This window comes from Myodes glareolus, chromosome 20 (genome assembly GCF_982192425.1).
Source record: "Myodes glareolus chromosome 20, mMyoGla1.1, whole genome shotgun sequence".
NCBI classification, from domain to species: domain Eukaryota; kingdom Metazoa; phylum Chordata; class Mammalia; order Rodentia; family Cricetidae; genus Myodes; species Myodes glareolus.
Genome location: NC_142045.1, coordinates 34,558,891 through 34,579,470, shown reverse-complemented (window position 1 = coordinate 34,579,470; position 20,580 = coordinate 34,558,891).

Genomic DNA, 20,580 nt, shown 5'->3' with positions numbered 1-20,580 from the left:
CCAGGAAGGATTAGACGGCCAGGGCATTCGCGCCTTAGACAAATGCAGGCTCCTTTCCACAGATGAAAGATTACCCCTTCTGCAGTTTGTCATCTTTGGAAGGTTCAGAGAGCAGTAACCTTATAAAATAAAGAAAATTCCAAAGATGGTGAGGTGGCTTGTCCCGCGCTACCGTCTCGCCAGCAAGAACGACGCCGCACACTTAGGATCCTTCTGCAGAAAAGCTTTAATGCGTCTTGAGAGAGAGAGAGAGCATAAGCTTCCAAAGCGGAGACCCAGAATGAGGGGAACCCATCCCTTATATAGGAAACAGTCCTCGCTTCGGACGTGTCACTCTTGGATTGGTCCGCTGCCCATCAACCCAGATGACGCCTCGGGAGTAGGCAGGGACAGCAGCAGTGGAAAGTTATTAAAGTTATAAAGGTGCTACAACACCTTAAACTCACAGAGATCTGTCTCTGCCTCCCAGGCATAGGGATTAAAGGCGTGTACTACCACATCTTGAGGTCACAGAGGTCAATCTGCCTCTGCCCCTTGAAGTCAGAGGTTAATCTACCTCTGCCTCCCTTGTGTTGGGATTAAAGGTGTGTACTGCCACACCCTGAAGTCACAGAGGTCAATTACCTCTGCCCCTTAAAGTAATGGAGAATGTGGTTGCGGCCCTCCACAGTGGCTCAGTTCGTAAGTGCCATGGTGCAAGCATGAACACCTGAGTTTTGATCCCCTACACTCCTGTAAAAGCCAATGCCTGTAAACCAACACAGAGAAGCCGGACACAGGAGGATCCTTGGGTTTACTGCTCAGCAGCTCTAGCTGAATCAATAAGCTTCAGGTTCATTGAGGGACTCTGTCTCAAAATAATAATGATGACGTTGTTGTTAATGATGATGATGTGGAGAAAGATTAAAAAAGGCAGTTGACATCAACCTCTGGTCTCTACACTCACACATATTCAGGCATCCCACTCCAAGGAACGTGCACACAGCCACACACACAGTGGAGATTTCCTCTATAGATATTAATTTCTCTTAAAAATACGTAACTTTCCAAATATACTCCAACTGTGGCTATTTCTCAAAATAATCAATATACTCTAGAGGTATATCTTTGAGTAGCATATTCTGTTCTGCTTTGGGGTGTAATGCATCCTGAGTTCTATCATGGTCTACAAGCTGTTATTTTATTACAGAACTTAATTATCATAGTATGTTACAATTGTTAGTGGATTTGCTATTCTACTTTGAAAAACTTTAGAAATAATATCATCTTGTTCAGCCGTTTAAGCCTTTTGTGCGTTAACATGATGCCAGGGATTAAACATGACAATACTCAACTATCTTTCAATGATTCGTCATTTTTCTATTTTCCTCTGGATCTTAAACTGTTGGTGCATTCAAATTGTTCTGGGAGATTTGAGGTCAGAGTCTGGGCCCTGGCCACTTATCCTCAACAGGCCAATTAAAAAGATGAGTAATAGTTAAAAAAAAAACACAAAAACAGGGATATGATTGTTTCGGTGAGATGATTAATACAGTGTAGTCATAATGAGGAGATAAACAAATCACAGAGTCCAGTGACTCCGGAGTCTATCTTGAGCAGTAGGATGAGGTTGAGGCTTAATACAGTTAATACAAGTTGCTCGCCCATCATCATCATCTCTGTAGGGTCAGACAAGTTGTCAGACTGTGATGCGAGAAGTCAGGTTTCTCCTCTAGGGGGCACCACAGTCCCAATTGTTTACTTTCTCAGCATAAGATTTTTGGGAAATCCCAATTTCTTAGACTCCATTATTTAGAAGTCGGATAGCCAGAGAAAGAGCAGGTGTCTCTTTAGAATATCTTCATTCCTGCCAGAATGGCTATAAAGTAATTCCTTTGGTTCTAGCATATCCCACAGATAATCATGGCCATCTTATTAACATCTCACTCTTCTACTGGGACTCAGAGAACAACATACCCAAAACAGTGTTGTTTGGGTCCACTTTTTGTGTTGAGGCAAAGAAAGATGAGCTTCTGAGTTCAGGTTCTGTCTTCTTGTCTCTGATATCTCTTTCTTCCCCAAGCCATGATGTGAACCTTTCTTTAAACTTAATGTCTTAGCTGACTAAATGCCTGGAGCATTCCCCCCATCTTCCTATAATGGTCACCAGTTCCAGAAACTCTAAACTCTTTCTCCCTGCCATAAATTTGGGCACTGTATATGTTTTAATCATCTGGCTTTTCTATTAGTCTTCTACTTGTCAGTCTCCTGTGCATAGGCCCATGATAACTTCATATGACTTTCTCCTGTTACGTTGTCTAACATATTTGTACCAGAGAGTAGAGAAGAAAAATTTAATCTCTTCATAGCTCCATTTCACCCATTTTGAAGATATTCAAATGATGAATAATGTAGATCAGAATATGATTGGGAGAGCATAAAGGGCCACCCCAAACAAATCTCTTTTGAATAAGTTATTTTGAGTATCAGGCACAAGCTTGAACTCTATCTACCTCTGAAGATTTACTTTCTTTACTTCTATCTCTGAGTAGCTCCCATAAATACATGAGGAATAAATAGTAATGAACTTCTATTTTTCCTTCTTACATCAATCTATATTTTATTATGGGACTTTCTGGCTGAGAATTCTGAAAGGATAGATACCAAAATATTTTTTATTCTAAAACTAACAAAATATATTGACAGATTAATTTTTTAGCTACAGCATAAGTTCTTAAATTTCTTTAAGAAAGAGAACACAGGAAAATATAGCTGTGAGGAGTGTATAGGTGTGGGGTAGATAGGAGTGTGTGGAAAGTTTATGTGGGGGAATATAGGTATGTGGGGATAAGTGAGTTTGGAGGAGGTGTACGTGGATATATATGTTTTATATACATATATATGTATATATACTTCTGTGTATCTTCATGTATATGGGGAAGTGAGCTAACAAACCATTTAAAGGTTAGTTTCTTTTTTATCTATAAAAGAATTAAGTACAAAATAAAGCCTTCTATAAGACAATCAAGAGTTGGTGCCAACACCCACACCTGAAAGCTGTCTATATATAATAGCTATAAAGTAAGTCAGAAATCTGCCCTTCAATGATCCCAAGAGCAGTCAGTATAACTTTTGTGCATGCTATAGTTTCCTTTTGTACATACTCTATAGAACATTTGTAGGGCATCTCTTAAAAAGAAAATGTAAACATCAAGTATCCTAGAACATTAGCCTATTATGCTATTACTTCTCAAGTGTTTCTGCTTTAGCGTGAGGACAAAGCAGTTTCTGAGCTTTCATAGCTACATTCATGGCCAGGAGGATTATGGAAACCCAGTTTACATGTCCGTCTATAATTTTCAGCTTTCTCTTTGCCTCCGGTCTGGCAGAGAGGCCTCGATGGGGCCTTGCTTTGTTTGGTCTTGAGGTCTCTGCCTACCCGCAATTGTGTAAAAGCAATGCACCATGACTGCCCTCCTCTTTTAGCTACTGATGACTGCACAAGAAGTAAACATGTCTCCGACCGTGCTCTATAGCAACCAAATGTGCCAGGGCAAGGCCCACTTTTCAAATAAATGAAACAAAACGTATGGGAAGAAACTAGGAACTCTTGTCAAAATTATTCCACTGTGAAATTAGTTACATTCCACAAGAAAATATAATCATGCCAGGGGTGGCTTTCTTCAGTGACTCTCGCATAAACGGCAGCCGGGAAGAATTCCTAGTGTTCAGCTTCATAAGCTGTCAGCGCCATTGGCTACCTACACTCATTCATATTTGATTATTTTCAGTCCACTGCCATTTCTATACAGCCCTGGTGGATATTTCTTTGGTTCATTGACTCGAACATTCTCATCAGTCTGTGATTGTGATGCTGTTACCCCTACTATAATTAACACAGCAACAAATTTTAAAAAATATTACTTAAAGTAACTGATGTATAGTTCACTTCCAAACAGAATACACACCTAAAAAAAAATTATCCAATAGAGAGCTGCCAAATGTACTGTAAACTGTAAGAATTTCAGAGTCCCTTAAACACTTGGCTAGATGCTAGCTAAAGCGCCTCTATGCTGTCAGCAAAGCAGGAAACTCGGAGATTTGTTTCAACTTCCATCTAGTCTCTGCCAGTTCAAAGGAAAGACTTTCAAGGGGTGAGTTCAGAGTCCCAGTTTGAATGGCATCGTCTGCTTTCTTTGTCAAAAGTAGTACATCTCCCTCTGAAAGATGTTTGAGCCCTTTCTAAACATGACATTCTAAAAAGTACTGGGAGAAGCTTCCCCGACTTCTAGCGTCAGTTTTCTTCTTCAGGAAGCCTTTCTCACACGCACAGAGATGGGGACGGCACCATGAGAAGACAAAACAATAGTTACCCCCATCCATACTTTTCTTATAACAATATGTTATGGGAAACACTTTTACAGACATGTGTATGTACACAGTCGTAACAGAGGAGAGGGGGTGGGGGTGGATGCAGGCAGTAAACCCTTCTGAAAAGCTTGTCAAGTACCCATTTCGAATCAAATCAAATGAGATTTTCTGAGCCTGTCAAACACCCCTCTGAGATGAGGCTAGAATATCTTTCAAGTCTATGTTTGACCAATTTCCTGTATGTTTCTCGAATTTTTAGTGAACAAAATTGCTCGGTGTTCCTGACCACCCCACATCCACAAGGTTGCCTTCCAACCCTGTGCTCCTGTCCCCTGGCTTAGCAGAGAATTGGGCCCTGCACTCAGCTCCTCTGAAGGAAGGGATCTTAGTTAAGTGGCTAACCCTGACAAGCATCCTAGAAGTAGAAACAGAGAAGCTTCCCTCTAATCTCACTGTATCATTCGGGGAGGAGGGGGTACTGGGGTGGACCGGAGGGAAGGATCTGCACAATGCTTACATCACTGATGAGAAAAAATATGCCAAGAATGTAAGTTAGCGGCGCACTTCAGCAAACGAGTGCAGACCTAAACAAAGAACTCGCAACAGTTTTTAAGAATCCCATAATGCAGTCGAGGAGACAGAAAGGGAAGATAGATTAGTAGGGTCTGAGCCGCCATCTGAGGGTGTGCAGAAGGGGGCAGTGAAATGACTTCTTACAGCAACTGTTCTGGTGGGCAAAAATGAAATCAAAGACAGGAGGGGACCAGACAACAACCATGTGCTTAGACTCACAAAACGCTGTTCACGTGGAGTGCTCTTGTCTTCCAGGTCCAACTCCATCAGTTCCTACAAAGCCCCTCAGATATCAGTTCTTCCTGGAAATCTTTCCTTATCCCATCCAAAGAGCCCAGACTTTCCTCTTCTGCAAGCCGTCCAACAATGCTGGTATTTCTTTAAAAAAAAAAAAAAAAGATTTATTTATTTATTAGATATACAACATTCCTTCTATGTATACTTGCATGTCAGAAGAGGGCACCAGATCTCATTAGAGATGGCTGTGAGCCATCATGTGGTTGCTGGGAATTGAACTCAAAACCTCTGGAAGAGCAGTCAGTGCTCTTAACCTCTGAGCCATCTCTCCAGCCCAATGCTGGTATTTCTTGATGGCTTTCCTTAATACGTGGTGGGTTAGAGTCATTTGTCTCAGGCCTTCACTGCAGCATTTTCACTGTATTTCGTAGACGTGTTATCTTAATATTACTGCAACAATTACATATTGTGGCATATAACTGCCTCTCAACAAATATGGCTACTATGATTTTAACATCTGGAGAAAGCAAGCATTTCCACACTCTGTTGATCGGGGGGAAAAAAAGGAGCCAAGGTCCAAATACATTCCTTGGATGCTCTCCCAGTTAGCCAATACTGTTAGTCATTCTCCAATATGTTCAATAGAGATAACTCAATTTGCTCAGTGTATATTGAATATTTACTTGCGATCCCCCTTGACCTAGTCAGTGAATGTGATAATTTGTAATGATAAATTTATTCACCATCATCTCAAGTCATGTAAGGAATGTTGGATATACAATAACACAAAACAACAACCAAAACAAAATTTTCTATTTGCTCCTCAAGTGTTTCTGGCACCACCAGGAGAACGTCTTATCCGATCAAAAATTATTGACACCAAGGTTAATTGACTTTCTAGTTAGATTAAAATATAGCTCATTTCCATAGTGTATTTAGCAATCTTTTCTTGCTATCTTAACCATGAATTAAACATACCATTTTGGAAGTATATATTGGAATATGTAAGCAATCTAATTTCATGGTAAGATACACAGGAAAATCTTTCAGTATTAGAAGTAAAATATTTTTTGAGTGTTCTTTTTGTTAACTACTACGAAAACTAAGGATACATTTTCAGTCAAATCTACTGGACATTGTGAAATAAATTTTATGATCTAATATTAAGTTTGACTCTATATTTCCTGGTTAATTCTCATTTCTCCAATTTCTTAAAGATTGGTACCCTATAAGGTTATTTGAATACTTAAAAGGCAAGCATCTAATAAATATAAATATAAAGTAGCAGTAATAGACACAAAAACTCAGTAAGGATACTTCAATATTCTAAAGTCAAATATTTTACATAGAAATATAATACTAGCCAAAGAGAAAAAAAATGACTGCTTTTGTCTCTTGAAAGTAAAATGATTTCAAAACTAAACGAGTATTCAAGAAAAATCTGTATTTATAAGTCCCTTGTTTTATTCTTTAACATCAAGGCAAGCCATTTACTTTCACCTCCCGTTTTCTTTTGTGAAAGGCACAGTAAATAAAACTCTCATTTGAGCATCCACCTCACTTGGCAATTCTGTAATAAAGTAAAAGGGTGAGGAAGCCTGGTTTACAAACACCTCTTAATATTTACAGAGCGATACGAGAATAAAAACCCAGAGTGCTTCTATTCATTAAGGATGCTAGTCTCCAAGGCCACAGAAATGCATCAAGGAAATAAACCACCAACATGATTCATGGTGGGCCATTCAGTGCTCAACAGACTCTCCTTGAAACCCCACTTTCAAATGCATAGTTCTTTCTTTAAATATGTGGAAAACTCAGAGTTTGAAGCTCCAAATTATTGCAAAATCTTAATCTGTTTTCTTTTGGGCAGTGATATTATGAGATACATTTATACACATATAAATTACTTAGGGTTTTTTTTTTTGAGGGGGGAATATTAAGGCAGGATTTCTCTATGCAACAGTCCTGGATGTCTAGAAATTTGCTCTGTAGGTCAGGCTGGCTTCAAACTCACAGAGATCTGCCTACCTCTGCTAGGATTAAAGTGCTAGGATTAAAGGCATGTGCCACCACCGCATGGCTAATTATTGAGTTTTTATTGACATCATTTCATTTCTAGTTAGAATGTACCAAATTAGCATTTTAACTGAAAATGAGAATTAATTAATATGAATAAATAGGAAGTTTCAAGAACATGAAGTCCCTCTTCTTTTTAATGTATGGATCTTCCTATGAAGTTATTTATGAAATGAAGTTAGTCAGCAGTACTACTGACCCATGTGAAGCCACTTTCTGTGTGATCAGAGAGCATTGAAGTGATTCCTGAAGTGAGGAAAGAGGCATCTTTTGTCAGATTCACCTTATAAGTGACCCCATTCTGCTCTGCCACCTCGCTGGAACAGGAAGAGGTTAACGGTCTACTAATGTAGGACGTACAGAGCACAGTTATCCACAAAGGGGATTATATCCTTTCATGTCTGGATGCAATGGGTCTCAGAATAGAAGTTTCTTCAAGAAACCAGTTACTCAAGATTCTGAATCTGTCATTAAGCTTGAACAAATATGCCACAAATATGCCAAAGTCCTGTTTTCTGTCTTCTGGTGGCAGCTATGTTCAGGACCCAGGCTCCGACAAGAACAACTGGACAGCTACAGAGTTTGATTTCTGTTAAGTAGGCTTTCTACTTCAGCACAAAAAGTCATTCGCTCCCAACACTCCCTTGGGTTTTTTTTTTTTTGGCATTCTGCTCAATTAAACTTTTGAACAAAGTGAGAGCAGCAAGTGGAGACATCAGGGAGGAGACACAGAGTCGCAAACACACCTCAGGAGTCCTTTTCACTCCAGTTCTCTCGCTTGTCATATTTATTTTCTCTTATGTGTATGAGTATTTTGCGTGTATGTATACAGTCATGTACGTCATGGATGTACCTGGCGCCTGCAGAAGTGAAAAGAGAACATCAGATTCCCTGGAACCACAGTTTCAGATTGGTGTGGGTACTGGGAACTGAATCTGGGGCCTTTGCAAGAGCCGCCACTCCAAAATTCTGGTCGTTTTTAATAAAAGGCTATAATGTCATCTGGACTCACAGTAAGATCAGAGAAGATATTTCTAAATTTCAAGGTTAGAACTTACCACATGGAGGAACTAATTATGATTGGCCATAAAAAATGAATATTGAGGAGATGAACGCATCCATCCCTGTGGGTTCATTTCCAACTGCAAACATATTCTTCAAACTGTTTGCATCCCAGGACCTTGAAGAAATGTGGTCTCAGTCTGGCTGTAGAATGACCCTGGTTGTGTGATGGGTTTGAAAACACAGCAGGTCACACCATGAGGGTGGACTGTGCCAGTGTCCTCACATTCTTTCCCACATTTCAGCTTTAATAGTTTTTAAGTTTCCTTTGATTGCTAAATATTAAGCATAGATATGTACCATAGGACAATATTTGGGCAATGACAGATCTCAAATATTGTGGTACTCCCATAGAATTACAGTAACTGGAGTCCCCAAAGTTCAATGATATTGTGGACAGGGCAATAGGTGTCACAACACATTCCTTGAGTCTTTAATGATGCAGAAGTAAATGACCCATCCACTGGCAGCTGAATAGAAACACAGTAGTAGAATTACATATAACAATGTCTGATGACAGTAACAATTTATTGAGCTAAGGGTTGTTGTATTTCCTGTATATTGTTTTTTGTCACTTCAGAGTGTACTGTTTCTTCAAAAACAAAAGAAGTTAACTATAATATAGCCTTAGCTTCTGTGGGTTCATAAATGCAAAAGCTATGTCATGTCAGAAAACAGCAAATAAAGAGCGCGCTCTCTCTCTCTCTCTCTCTCTTTCTCTCTCTCTCTCTTGGGTTTCTGTGTAATGTTGGTGCCTGTCCTGTCACTCATTCTGCAGTACTGGCTGACCTCGAACTCACAGAGATCCAGCTGCCTCTGCCTTCCCAAGTGCTGGGATTAATAGGCTTGCACCACCAATGTCTGGTGCTATTTATGTTTCCAAGACTCTTTTTTTAGTCTTCTAAAAATGTTCATTAAGCCAATGAGTACATGTAGCGCTGTGATAGATTTTTATTATAAAAATATCAAGAGAATTTGACGCATATGTTTGAGGACTCGGGGTTTTTCTAAAATCCGCAGTGAAAGCAATGTAACAGACAGGAAGCTGTAAGTGCCCGAGAAGAGATGAATGTGTCTGAAGAGGTGTGTGGTAGAAGGGCAGCCAATCAGAAAAAACAGAAGACAATTTGTGGAATAGACCATCCTGGAAAGGGTCTTAAAATTGCCATTGTGTCCCTGACTTGTTATATATCCAAAGAAATCCAAATAGGGACATAAGAAATATCGACACTCTCATGTTTTTCATCCACAAAAGCTAAAATATAGAAATGACTACAATGGCCACAGATAGATGAACAGACCCAGCAATATACTTGGTGAACTCAGTGGAAGTCCGTGTACTGAATTCAGCCATAAGGAAGAAATTTAATCATACACCCTACCATAAATACACATAGGGAAATAAGTAAAGGAAGAAAGCACCTATCAGGTGATCCCACTTAAGCAGAAATCTATAATGTTGATCACAAGGATATGGAGTTGAAGATTACCAGAGGCTGGTCATTGGAATTGAATAGAAAAAAGAAATTTGACCAAAAGACGTGAAATCTAGCCTACCCTGTAAGTATAAGCTTTAGTGGTCTATTGTCCTGCATAATTACTATCTAATTGCCACAAGGTAGTAAACATTTTAAGTGCTAGAAGAGTAGAACCTTAGCGTTCACCAATAAATTAGTAAATATGTAAGTGATGGATTGTTCAGGTGATAAGTGTGTTATTTGGTCTTTATGTTATTTTTCTTTATTAAACATACACATAGATCAATGCAATTCCTTATGGCCTATAAACGTACATAATTGCTATTTATTGACCTAACAACAAATTGTTAAAACTGTGATTATGTGAATTAATGTGTAAGTTTATGTGTGATTAACCTGTGGAATACAATGACTCACTGTCTCTCCTCACCAAGAGCAGGCACATTTAGGGCTGGATTTACATCCTGTACTCTTTCACCGGTTCACAGGCTTTATTTCATGACCTTGTGAGTTGATTGATCAGATTCCTGATCACCATGGATTGATGTCATCCCTATTCTTTTATTTCTTTATAATAAATGACGGAAACTCTGTAAACATTCTTTGTTTTGGGTTATATTTCCCGACCATGTTATCATACCTCAATCTCATCTGGGGAATTTATAAATTCAGTGACATGGACTCTTGAGAGGACAGAAGAATCAGACATGGCCCATCCAACTTGGTTTCTTTTATTCTTTATGACAGGTGGGTGAAGTGAACATTAAGAGAATCTATGTGGCACAGACTCAGAAGGAAGATCTCACAATGGTGTGGGAGGTCCTTCTGTATATGTGCTGCTTTTATTGGTTAATGAATAAAGAATCTGTTTCAGCCCGTGGTAGAACAGAATAGAGCTAGGCGGGAAAACTAAACTAAATGCTGGGAGAATGAAAACAGAGTTTGGGAGACGTCGTGTAGACCCACCAGAGACAGTTGCCAGGAATGGAACTTCACCTAGTAAGCCACAGTCACATGATGATACACAAAATAATGGAAATGGGTTAATTTAAAATGTAAAAGTAAACCAGAAATACACTTAAGCTATTGGCCAAACAGTATTGCATATAATATAGTTTCTGTGTCTTTATTGTGGAACTGGGCAGACAGAAAGCTATGCCAACATCACAAAGTCCCACAAATCAGCAAGACAGGGGCCTGTTTCTTTAGTGCAAAGGAACACATGGTGTCCTTTCTATCTTCTTCCCCTGAGCTTGTCTTATCTGCAAAACAGTCAAACCATTGGCACCTGCCTACACTGAATTTATAGCCATGAACTTGTCAATCTTGTCCCCCTAGACAGAACTCAGTAGCCTAGGTTACTGAATGGAAATAAGGATGTGTACAAGCCAATGTGCAATGCAGACTGACATCGCTTCTGCTGTGAGATTTTTAGCAATGGGAATCAGGAGAAATCAAACAATTTCAATGTGGCCCACATTCATCACCCTCTCTATCTCAGCCAACTCTCTCTACAATAACTTCAACAGACAAACTGATACTATATGGAAGCCATTGCTTAAATTTTTGTTTTTCCCAAATACACCTTGTTTCTAACCTGTCTAAGAAACAGGATGGTAGAATGGCCAGCAACCTACTAGACCGTTGGTTCTACCTTCTTCAGTAGCTCACCGACAGGTTGGCAGTAACTCACTCCCAATATCCTCTTTCAGGAACTCAGGGAAGGAACATTCCACCACTTTCAAAGGAGGGTGATTTTCCTGTGATTTCAAATATATGAAAAGAAAAATCTTTCTTGCAACATTGGCAGTAAACTGTACACACAATAAATTGTTCTGAAGATTGATTATGCTCCCAAGTGTTCCCATGGCCATTAATCAACGGCGTCAGCAACTTACTACATTACCTGTCATAAGCAAGTAAGTGGAAAACAAGAAAGAAAGAAAGAAAAAGAAAAACCAACAAACACTACTAAATTTGCCGGTAATTTTTTTCAGGCAGTCTAAGGAATTCCCTGAAAATGGAAAGCAAAGCAGGTCCTAGATAAAACAGAAACCTGGGCACTCCCACTCCCATTTTTATTAAGGCATCAGCAGAGCTTGATTTTCAATGTAAATTTTATGATGGACTTTGTCTCCCAATGTGTTCCTTTATAAAAGATGTAGGATTTGTTATGTGAAAGCGCAGTCTGCCATTGCTATCATCCTCCACTACTGTTATGCGTCTTTGAGAAAAAAAATACTTTATTTCTTTTTTTTCTACACCATCTTCCTGGTTATAGGAATAAATTTAAGCTGAATATGTAATCTAGTCTCTTTAGCAAGCATTTCAGTCATTACCAAGTTGATATGAGAGTAGTTGAATGCAACATGAGAAAACAAAATGTTTAAGTATAGTCAAATAAAGTTGTGTCTCTCCCTAGACAGAGCTTGTCCTTGCTCTTTGCTGCCTGTCTTCACAGGTTCTTGGACTTCCCAAAGTTCAATAGCAGTGAGTATTCCTTCATTATGCAGATGCAGTAACCTGTATTTTGTCATTTCCCTCTAATAGCATTGTCTCTGGGGAGCTTAGAAGCTATCCAGCTTCTTGAGATGATGCCACAAAAACTGGACTTGCTAAAAGAAATGTCAATAGCCCATTTGTAAGATCAAAATGCTTTAAAGTGCAAAACCTGTTCAATGGCTGAAGTTTTTTTTTTTAAAAAAGAAGCCTCTGAAGAAGGAATGCAGCACAGCAAAAGAAACACTGGTTATTTCCCTTTGTTAGTAAACTTAGCCTATTGAAGTTTTCTTCTGATAAACAAATGAACGTGAGGAGTGAAAGTCTTTAATAATAGCTTTTAATAGTTATTTAGGAATAATTAAAATAAAATCATGGTGAAATTAGACATCTTATTTCAGTCCTTGAGTAAGTTTCATCTTTTCCCACAATCTTTGTCCCGCTTTCTTGCAGTAATAGTATCTTTTTGACAAGAACACATTGTGCAAGTATATGATGTGGGATGTCCTTCTGTAGATGCATTGCTTTTGTTGGCTGATGAATAAAGCTGTTTTGACCAACGACTTATCAAAGTAAAGCCAGGCAAGGAATCAAAACAGATTTATATAGAGAGAGTAGACAGAGTCAAGGAGACACCATGCCAGAACATTGCAGGTAAGTCACAGCCTTGTGGCAATACACTGTCTCAAAAAACAAAAACAAAAACAAAAGCCTAAAGAGTGAGATCCAAAACAGCAAAATACACAGAGAAAACTTGTCTTAAAATTAAAAAATAAAAGTAAAAGAAATAGAGTTAAAAGAAAAGCCTCGTAAAGATAGAAAATACACAGAATCTGGATTGTGTATATTATTGTATTTTCTTTGAACTTTTTGACTGTGAATGACCTAACTACAGAGAGACATTTCATTGTACAGGCTGTTAAACTAAGCCAACATACATATTTTGAAGTATTTTGGCTTCAAAATTTGAGTCTAAGGCTAGGTTACTTTCAAAAGGAGGTTCTGCTTTTGTTTTCATAGAAGATGAAAACCTGTGGATTCCTTCCAGGCTAATATGGCTTGAAGGAACAAGACCTCCCGAAAAGTCTCCATGAACCCTAAAAATACTTTGCTCAACAAACAACAGGAAGCATCTTGGAGAAAACTATGCTCAAATTTCCAAAATGAATGTTTATTTTCATTTAAAAGAGGTAGATTATAAATGGTTAGTGGTTACAGTCAATCTCTTTCCAAACAAGAGAGGGGATGATATGATATAGAAATGAATACATTGGTATGGACTTTGGTTTGTTCATACAAATTTAAGGTCAATTTTGTCATATGTATATTTTTACTCTTCTTTAAGGTATTATGTTTATACAACTCATTTTAAAATGAAATGTATAATTAAAATTATGGATTAATAGATAGTCATCTATAGTAGTCAAACTTTTAGTCATATTAATTAGGTTTTCTAGATGTACAGAGAAATATTTCAAATGGATGGGGGTTCTTCAAATCTTTCAAAGTCTACAGAATACGGCATTAAAATGTTTTAAGAACTTAGACTCTTCTTGACAGTGAGACATGTCTGCTTCTGGCAAGACCAATTACTTCAGAGAGGTTGATGAGCATCAAAGAAACTCATTATAAAATTTTCCTTCAGTATGACAAGGATAGCCATTTGGGTAAGAAACTCTTCCTGCCTGGACTTCTTGATGGTATGCTGTATGAACTGGACATTCAGGACCCACAGAAACGTGACTGATGAACTTTATAAAGGACAGTATGGTCCTTCAGGATTCCTGCCTCACAGAAGAAACTGTCAGATATTCTGCAGGAAACAGAAGAAGGCAACTGATAAATTTTGCCAGTACAAGGTAGAACAGATCTTTAAATTTCCTGCTTCATTGAAAAGTCTGCCAGATATTATAGGGCTATAGGCTTAATACGGAAGCCTCAATATTACAAAAGACCTTTGGGTGACTGTCCAGACAGCGAGATATCTCTGTCATTTCGAGAACTTTAGAAGTTGCTTACAATGCACTTTTTGTTTACTTAGATAATATATCATTCTGGGGTCTTTGATGGAGTTGAAGACTAGATAGCTATGATTATAGTTTTCCTTAGTTATGACAAAAGATAAATTATATATGAAACTTTAGACACACAAAGGTAGGATAGATGATAGTGTATTTTTCTTAATTTGTCAAATATAAATGGACTAAATATTGTAACTATAATTCTTGCTTAATAACTGTTTTGTATTTGTAATTTTAGTATGTTAAGGTTAAAGTTTTCATTTTTAATTGGACAGAAACATGGAGTTAATGTGGGATGTCCTTCTATCTATGTGTTACTTTTATTGGTTGGAGAATAAAGCTGTTTTGGCAAATAGCTTAGGAGAGTAATGACAGGAAGGAAATCCAAACAGAGATATAGAAAGAATAAGCAGAGTCAAGGAGATGTCATGTAGCTGCTGAAGGAAAAATACACCAGAACATTACCAGTAAGCCTCAGTCTCATTGCAATACAAAGATTAATAGAAAGTGTTAATTTAAGATGTAAGAGCTAGCTAGGAATATGACTGAGCCATTGGTCAAACAATGTTGGAATTAATATAGTTTCTATGTGATTATTGAGGTCTGGGAAGTCAGGAAATTAAAGCACTGTCTCCATTTACAAGTGTGGGCTCCTGCCTCAAGTCCTATGCATGCCTGGGTTCCTCCATGTACAGGATACCACCTGCATATGCATGGTTCTTCACAATTAATTCTCTCATCTCAAAACTTTCCAGACCTTAACTTTCACAGTGGCCCCACATTTATTGTAGTCTAATTTCACTTAGAAGTTCTCTTTTATGCCTGCAGAATTATAGTGGCTCTTCTGCTAAAACCTGGCAGCTATGATAGTCTTAAGTAGAAAATTGACCCTCAATTACTTTCAATCCTTTGAGCTTCACTGTAATCTAAACTTCCACAATAAACTAGACAAATGCAGCATTGCTGCCAATCTATACATCTATTCTTCACCAGTCTCAAACCCTGCCTTCTGAGGGGGCAGGGTAGATGAGATATATTTATCCTGCCAATAAGAAAATAGAATTTCAGGAGAAAGAGACGTGTTTCCAGGCAGTTCTCCCTCTAAGATCATTACTAAAACTATTCCAGAAAAAGGCAAGTAGGCAGAGGGAATGATTGGCAGGTAACTGCCCAGGATTCACCAGGGATTTTCAAATCGAGTCTTTGTGTCATAGGAAAATTTCAAACACATAAAGTAATAAAAAAAACTGCACAGTAGGAAGGAAAGAAAGATTTATATATATATGTGTGTGTGTGTGTGTGTGTGTGTGTGTACTTATGAAATAGCTACAGATTAAAAATAAGCTGTGTTTTGACCATCCAAAAGTTAAACAACCAACACTAGAAGCATGCTTACTACTGGAGTGAGAGAAGACATGACCAAAAATTCCCCTGAAAGGCAAGCCCTAACCACTCTGTCCTGCTTCCCTGGTTCACTTCAAAAGGGTGCTGCCCTTTCAAATGCTCACATGCAAATGCTTACATTCAAACAATTGTCAACAATCATCTGAACTCTTTTTCATTCCCCTTACTTTCTAAATCACATTTATTTCATAACGTTAAACTCAAGGCAGATGAAATCCCCTGACAGAAGAATCGAACAAGTTCAAATTGATCTCTTAAGTGGATCAATAGAAACTTAACCGAAATGGATTGGGGATTTTATCAAACTTGATGTAGTAGAACACTAATAAAATCACTTCCAATTCACACATATAGAGTTAAATTCTCCACACAAATTGATCTGATTACCAAGGATGAATGGTCACCTTTAATAATGGATTAAGGTGATAAAGAATTCTTTCTCTACACACAAATGCTTTCCCTTTTTAAACTCAAGAAGAAGCCTTTCACTTTTCCACTTTCACGAAACTGTATTCACATCTTACATGTTCAGATCTGAATTTAGAACCATATCAACTTTTAAAATTAGGCTCAACTTGGAAGTGTTTTCAAGAGAGAATTTTGGAGCAGCTAAAGAAGCTATGGGACTTGTATTGTCTTAAAAAACCATGTTATCCCTAAAAGCTACTTGTAAAATAATGTAAGTAATAAGAAATGTGTTAATATAGCAGAAAACTGCCTGTTGGAATTGTTTGCTTCGCCTATTCTATGTTGATTAATTTGATAATTCATGCTTGCATTTTTGAACACGTTATATATTACATTTATCAGTATTTCCCCCAAAAGCATTTATACATGAAAAATTCCTGATTATTTTGGCACAGTGATGAATTTAACACAGTGATAAATTAAGGCTGAGGACTGCATTTCTTCAAGAACAAAAACCTCTATCTGCTTCCTCTTTCTTTGAAATATCAGAAGACTCCATCTCTCCAACATTCAACAACTGTATCAAGTGCTGGCTGCAGAATGTATGAACAAGCTTCACTTCCAGTGGAGACCAGGAGTATTCTGGGCTATCTTCTCACTCAGATTCTGGAATATCTTCTCGACCCTGGGCTAGTGAATGCATTTGAATGCAAGACATTAAGAATCATTTCCTTCCAGGGATCATTCTTTGTGACGTCATTGCTCTCTGAGTCTTTGATTTTTCTCTCTCTCTTAATCTGACCTCTGTTAAGAAAATAGGCCCCAGAGTTGAAGGCTCCTCTGTCCAAGAAAACATCTAAAATAAGAAGTCAAGGTTGAGCATAAGTCTGTGTTTCCAATGAAAGCAAGGCCCTCTAAATCAACAAGGAACAATGTACATATGAACTCCAGAAACTGAGGTAGTATGTGCAGGCAGGCAAACGTCTGCAACAGATGGGGTCCTAAAACTGAAAGATGTGCATATATGCCTCTATCCTGAATGCAAAAGCAATCTCTAGTTGCAAATAACTACTTGCAAATACAAATTTAGATTTCTCAGAGGGAGTCTCTTGGAGAACAAAGCTACTTTTAATTAATGGTAGGCTACATATCCAACAGTTGAAGACTACAGAAAACAGACTCAAGAGCACCTTTGGCAGTTCCTTTTTTGCAATATTGTAACAGGACTTTTAAAAAAATCTTGTCTTTTAGTGTGTGTGTGTGTGTGTGTGTGTGTGTGTGTGTGTGTGTGTGTATGCTTCTCTCTTTATCCTACAGGTCCCCTTTGGGTATATATTATGGCTTCCAGATTAGTCATTTTATGGGATACCTGAGTATGTGAATAAATGGATCTATATCTGTTTCCTGTGCCTTCTTGACTTCTTCCTTTCTGTTTGTTTGTTCTATCATATTCCAATATGTTAGTTTTTATTTTATCTTATTATATTTTAAATAACTATCCCGTAGAAGTCTGGTTGCTTTCTAATGAGAGACAGAAAGGGAGTGAATCCAAATGAGAGTGGAGGTAGAAAGAAACTGGGAGTAACAGAGAGAAGGAATACTATAATTGTCAGTTGTACTTTGAATTAGGAATATTTAAACATTGTTGTACCTTGTCAAAGGATGCGTACAATAAGGCCATGTACACTTGCTGTTGTTGTTGTTTGTTTTTTGACACAGAGTTTCATGATACAGTGTTATAAAAGGAGGAGCGGTGGGCTGTGTTCCAGTACCTGGTCACCCAGCTGCCCACCTAGTTTACACCCAAAATAATTACATGGAAACTGTATTCATTTAAACACTGCGTGGCCCATTATATCTAGCCTCTTGTTGGCTACCTCTCACATATTAGTTTAACCCATCTCCATTAATGTGTATTGCCACTTGTCTGTGGCCTACCAGCATAAATCTAACCAGCATCTGTCTCAGAGAGGAGAGCCATGGCGTCTGCCTTGTTGCCTTCTTCCCAGCATTCTGTTCTGTCTACTCCATCTATCGAAGGTTTGACCTATCAAAAAACCAAGGTAGTTTTCTTTATTCAACCAAAGAAAGCAATACATAGAAAGAAGACCCTCCTACACCTAGACAGGATTATATAGACTGGCTGTCCTGAATTCACTCTGTAGACAAGGTTAACTTCAAATTCAGAGATCCTCCTGCATTTACCTCTAAAGTGCTGGGAATAAAGCTATGTTCCTCCACTGCCTAGACTCCTCCCTTCCCTCCACCCCCATATTTTCAGTACTGTTTCCAAATGTTTCCCATTCTTTCAGCTTAGGGTGACTTGGGAATTTTTCTCTGTAAAGTGCCTTTAGAAAAACTACAGCACTTCCTTTTGCATTAGTTTCTTTGTTCATCCTCACCCAGAACTGCACAATAGAGTTGACTGGTTCAGCATAGATTCCGAACAGCTGTGACTCAATGTAACTAATATCACTAGAGAATTATGCTCATACCTTTCTACCTGAGAACTATGAGACATAGAAGTGATGAGGATTTTCTACAGACTCCCAGATGGCTTCAAGTTATTCTCAGCTTCCCTAAAGCTTACTCTTCTAGTCAGTGTCTTCATTCTTTTCTCTTATTGTATTTTAAATAACTAAAAAAGTGGTTTAAAAAATTACTGTAAAATAAATATTTGGTAAACCTGGAAAGTTAGAAAAAATAAGTAAAATCTCAAATTCTCAAACCCATTTATAAATCTGCAAATATTATCACTTATGTCTTTAAAAGTATGTACTCTTTGCCTAAGATGAACATTTGGAAAGAGGGAGTTAAATAGGAAATCTTTATTCAATTATAAACTGAATTACAAATAATTGTCAAGTTTTTTTGGTTTATTTTTGCTTTTTTCTTTTATTTAACAGCCAGAAATGAGAAAATAGAAAGTAAAAAAAAAATAGGCTAGAGAATACACTTAAGAAGTTCAATGGAATGTGTCCTCAGTGGTTGCCTGAAAAGATAACTGGTTCTATTCTTAGTAAGGAAAAGATGGAGAAGAGAAAGTAGGTAAACACAAATGGCTGGCCCCAGGATCTATAAGAAAAAGAATGGGTGGTTGAGACTACAGCTACCACCAAACCACTCTAACTCAGAAAATGCCTTTAGCCATGGATCATAGGACATCTGCAACTTGAAACAATAGCTCCCAAGTCTCATTCAAGCAAGGTACCACCATCTTTCCTGAAGAAGAAGTCAGGAGATTTTGTAGGGAAATACTATGACCTCCTTTCTGAGGCAAAAATTATACTGCAAGATGACAGAATGGGGAACTAATTTCTGAACTTCAGGCACTGTAAGAGAACCTGACTGCACAAACATCTGGAGATGGGCATGGTGAAGTGGAGCCTGAGTGGACATAACCCAGTGTGACCGAGGGACGAAATGAAAGATGAAAGGGGTTGTTTATTTGAAGATCAAATACATTTACTTAGTTGGGTGGTGGCACATGCCTTTAATCCCAGCACTTGGGAGGCAGGCGCAGGCAGTTCTCTGGAGTTTGAGGCCAAACTGTTCTACAGAGTGTGTTTCAGGACAGCCAACGATACACAGAGAAACCCTTTCTCAAAACAACAACAACAAAAATAAATAAATAAAACCACAGCAAAACAAAACGAAATATAATTAGTCCTCTACCTTTGGGACAAATATTCTACATCCTGCCCTGCAAAGTTTGGAAGTTCATGTCCAACATGTAAAAATGCAATGTGGATCAAATACGAGTTTATAGAGGCAGGGGCTTTGGTCTATGTCTCTTCTGCAATGCCAAAATTCCAGCTGTAATGGCCCCTTCACTCAGAGTAAATACTGTAGGGACTAACCAAGAGGTAAATACAGAGTCCCTACAGGGACTAACCAAGAGAAGAGCCAGAACTAATACCTGAGAACATTCATATGAGAGAAACACTTGTCATCATAAGTCAATATGATTTTAGGGTGTTTCACCTACAGTGTGGCCAAACCTGTTCAGCCAAATCTCCACTTGCCAAAATTCCCACCAACTGATGGGAGAAATGATGCCAACAAAAGGAGCCTACTAGAGCTGCAAGGACCACACTATGAAAGAGAGTCAAGAGAGGGAGTTTGCTATGTGAGGTTGAAAGGTGAATGTCAGGAGGCTATAATGCAGAAGCTCAGTGTGTGTTTTCTCACCTGATTCATGTTTTAAACTTTGCAAATTATTATTGTAATAACTTTGCTGATTTATAATTTCTTATTATTTATTGTTGTGCCACCGGCAATTAATTTATCCCCTGTTAAATTTTCCCTGTCAATGAAACTATAAAAGTTAACTTCACTCTGATAATCAAGTTTTTGATGCATCATCTTAAAAGCTTAGTTGGCTGTAAATTTGACTGTTTTAAGGTAACATTTTTGTATTGCCCTTTGGATTAACTGGAAACTTGATTGTTTTCTGTTGCTATCCTTCTGTA